Consider the following 4,416-nt stretch of genomic DNA (forward strand, 5'->3'; position numbering starts at 1 on the left):
TGTGAATATTTTAAAATATTTATATTGATGTCGATTTATTATTTGTAAGAATTATTATTTATTTAAACTAATAAATATATTTTTGTTGATGCTGCTGATGAGCGGATATTTTATACCCTTTTTGGGGTTAATTTCATATAGTTTTTAGTATGTTTTAGTTAGTTTTTAGTTTATTTTCATTAGTTTCTAGGCAAAATTCATATTTCTGGATTTTACTATGAGTTTGTGTGTTTTTCTATAATTTCAGGTATTTTCTGGCTGAAATTGAGGGAGCTGAGCAAAAATCTGATTCAAGCTGAAAAAGGACTGCTGATACTGTTGGATCCTGACCTCTCTGCACTCGGAATGGAATTTCTGGAGCTACAGAAGTCCAATTGACGCGCTTCTAATTGCGTTGAAAAGTAGACATCCAGGGCTTTCCAGCAATATATAATAGTCCATACTTTGCTCAAGGATAGACAACGTAAACTGGCGTTCAACGCCAGTTCCATGTTGCAGTCTGGCGTCCAGCGCCAGAAACAAGTTACAAGTTGGAGTTCAACGCCAGAAACAGGTTACAACCTGGCGTTGAATGCCCAAAACAGCCCAGGCACGTGAGAGGCTTTAGTCTCAGCCCCAGCACACACCAAATGGGCCCCAGAATTGGATTTCTGCACTATCTATCATAGTTTACTCATTTTCTGTAAACCTAGGTTACTAGTTTAGTATTTAAACAACTTTTAGAGATTTATTTTGTATCTCATGACATTTTAGATCTGAACTTTGTAATCTCTGATGGCATGAGTCTCTAAACTCCATTGTTGGGGGTGAGGAGCTCTGCCGTGTCTCGATGAATTAATGCAAGTATTTCTGTTTTCTATTCAATCACGCTTGTTCCTATCTAAGATGTTCATTCGCGCCTCATTATGATGAATGTGATGATCCGTGACTCTCATCACCATTCTCAACCTATGAACGTGTGCCTGACAACCACTTCCGTTCTATATTAGATTGAATGAATATCTCTTAGATTCCGTAATCGGAATCTCTGTGGTATATGCTAGAATTCATTGGCAGCATCCTTGAGAATCCGGAAAGTCTAAACCTTGTCTGTGGTATTCCGAGTAGGATTCTGGGATTGGATGACTGTGACGAGCTTCAAACTCGCGAGTGCTGGGCGTAGTGACAGACGCAAAAGGATAACAAATCCTATTCCGGTATGATCGAGAACCTACAGATGATTAGCCATGCGGTGACAGCGTACCTGGACCATTTTCACTGAGAGGAAGGATGGTAGCCATTGACAACGGTGATCCACCAATACACAGCTTGCCATAGGAGAGACGTGCGTGCGTGAAGAAGAAGATAGGGAGAAAGCAGAGATTCAAAAGACAAAGTATCTCCAAAACTCCAACATATTCTCATTTACTGCATAACAAGTAACCTTTAATTCATGCTCTCTTGTTCATTTGCAAGTCAATTGATAACCATAAATTAATATCCTGACTAAGAGTTGCAAGATAACCATAGCTTGCTTCAAACCAACAATCTCCGTGGAATCGACCCTTACTCACGTAAGGTATTACTTGGACGACCCAGTGCACTTGCTGTTTAGTTGTGCGGAATTACATAGTGTGAAGTAATTTTCGTGCACCAAGTTTTTGGCGCCGTTGCCGGGGATTGTTCGAGTTTGAACAACTGACGGTGAATCTTGTTGCTTAGATTAGGAAAATTTTGTCTTTTGGGTCAGAGTCTTTTATATTCGTTTCAAAAAAAATATATTTCATTCTTAGTTATTAAAAAATACTTCTTCAAAACAAGTGTTACATTTACAGCTCAATTGGCTAGAGCATTGGTTTATGTTCTTGATGATTGGGCACCGGTTCTATTAAAAATCTTTTTCAAAAATAATTTTTCTTGATTTAATCTTGTGCCAAACTTCTAACCATTTTTTTCTCTCTCTCCATTTTTCGAAAATCTTCACCCATTTTTTATTTATTTTATTTTAATTTATTTTATTTTTGAAATAAATAAATAAATAAAAATATATTTTTTTTACATCATCTCCCTTTCTCCATCATGGATCTAAGTGGAAATGAACAGTCCAGAAGGACTCTGGGGTCATATGCTAACCCCACTACTGCTTCATATGGGAGTAGTATCAGTATACCCTCCATTGGAGTCAGTAGCTTTGAGTTGAATCCTCAGCTCATTATCATGGTGCAGCAAAGTTGCCAGTATTCCGGTCTTCTACAGGAAGAACCTACAGAGTTTCTGGCACAATTTTTACAAATTGCTGACACAGTACATGATAAGAAAGTAAATCAGGATATCTACAGATTATTACTGTTCCCATTTGCTGTAAAAGACCAAGCTAAGAGGTGGTTAAATAACCAACCTAAGGCTAGCATAAAGACATGAAAACAGCTGACAGAAAAATTCCTGAATCAATACTTTCCTCCAAAATGGATGACACAGCTAAGGCTGGACATCCAGCAAACAAAGCAGCAACTGTCAAAACAAATAACAGAAGAATGCCAAGCAGTTCAATTAAGAAGTGGGAAAACATTAAATACCCCACCTCAAGGCAGTAGGAAGCCAAGAAATGAGCAAACTACCCAATTTCCATCTGAGAACAGTAAGAACCCGGGGAAAAATGATTCTGGCGCTAAAACGCCAGAAATTGGGTGGAAGGCTGGCGCTGAACGTCCAAACCATGCTCAGGACTGGCGTTCAATGCCAGAAACAAGCAAGGAACTGGTGTTGAACGCCCAAAGGAAGCACAGTTCTGGCGTTCAGACGCCAGGAACAGATGAGGAGTTGGCGTCTAACGTCACTCCAGCTTCCAACCCTGGCACTCAATTGCCAGTGAGGGATCAGACACACACAAGTGCTGATGACAACCCCTCTAAAAAGGCTTCTTCAACCACTTCTGTAGGAAATAAACCTGCAACAACCAAAGTTGAGGAGTATAAAGCCAAGATACCTTATCCTCAAAAACTCCGCCAAGAGGAGCAGGATAAGCAATTTGCTCGCTTTGCAGATTATCTCAGGACTCTTGAAATAAAGATTCTGTTTGCAGAAGCACTTGAGCAAATACCTTCTTATGCCAAGTTCATGAAAGAGATCTTAAGTCATAAGAAGGATTGGAGAGAAACTGAAAAAGTTCTCCTCACTGAAGAATGCAGTGCAGTCATTCTGAAAAGCTTCCCTAAAAAGCTTAAAGATCCCGAAAGCTTTCTGATACCATGCATATTAGAGGGTAATTGCACCAAGACAGCATTATGTGATCTTGGGGCAAGTATCAACCTAATACCTGCATCCACTATCAGAAATCTTGGTTTAACTGAAGAAGTTAAACCAACCCGGATATGTCTTCAACTTGCTGATGGCTCCATTAAATACCCATCAGGCATGATTGAGGACATGATTGTCAGGGTTGGGCCATTCGCATTTCCCACTGACTTTGTAGTGCTGGAGATGGAGGAGCACAAGAGTGCTACTCTCATTCTAGGAAGACCTTTCCTAGCAACTAGACGAACTCTCATTGATGTCCAACAGGGGAAATAACCCTGAGAGTCAATGAGGATGAGTTTAAGTTGAATGCTGTCAATGCCATGCAGCATCCAGACACACCAAAAGACTGCATGAAAGTTGATCTTATTGACTCTTTGGTGGAAGAGATCAACATGGCTGAGAGTATCGAATCAGAGCTGGAAAACATCTTTAAAGATGTTCCACCTGATCTAGAGGATTCAGAGGAATTGAAAGAGTCTCTGAAATTTCCTCAGGAAGAGGAAAATTCTCCTAAACCCGAGCTCAAACCATTACCACCATCCCTGAAATATGCATTTCTGGGAGAAGGTGATACTCTTCCAGTGATCATAAGCTCTGCTTTAAATCCACAGGAAGAGGAAGCACTGACTCATAAGATGGGTGTTGCTTCTGCAAGAGTTTGATATAGAAATAAGAGACAGAAAAGGGACAGAAAACCAAGTGGCTGATCATCTGTCCCGAATAGAGCCAGTAGAAGGGGCGCCCTCTCCCTCTATTGAAATCTCTGAAACCTTTCCGGATGAGCATTTGTTCTCCATTCAGGAAACACCATGGTTTGCATACATTACAAACTATAAAGCTGCAAGGTTCATACCCAAGGTATACAGCAGGCAACAAAAGAAAAAATTAATTTCTGATGCAAAATACTACTTGTGGGATGAACCCTATCTCTTTAAGAGATGTGCAGACGGAATAATCCGTAGGTATGTGCCTAGAGAAGAAGCACAGAGGATCCTATGGCATTGCCATGGATCACAATATGGAGGCCATTTCGGAGGTGAGCGAATAGCAACCAAGGTCCTCCAATGTGGTTTCTACTGGCCTACACTCTACAGAGATTCCTGAGAGTTTGTACGTAACTGTGACAGTTGCCAGAGAGCT

The sequence above is a fragment of the Arachis ipaensis genome, chromosome B03, assembly GCF_000816755.2.
Source record: "Arachis ipaensis cultivar K30076 chromosome B03, Araip1.1, whole genome shotgun sequence".
Classification (NCBI taxonomy): domain Eukaryota; kingdom Viridiplantae; phylum Streptophyta; class Magnoliopsida; order Fabales; family Fabaceae; genus Arachis; species Arachis ipaensis.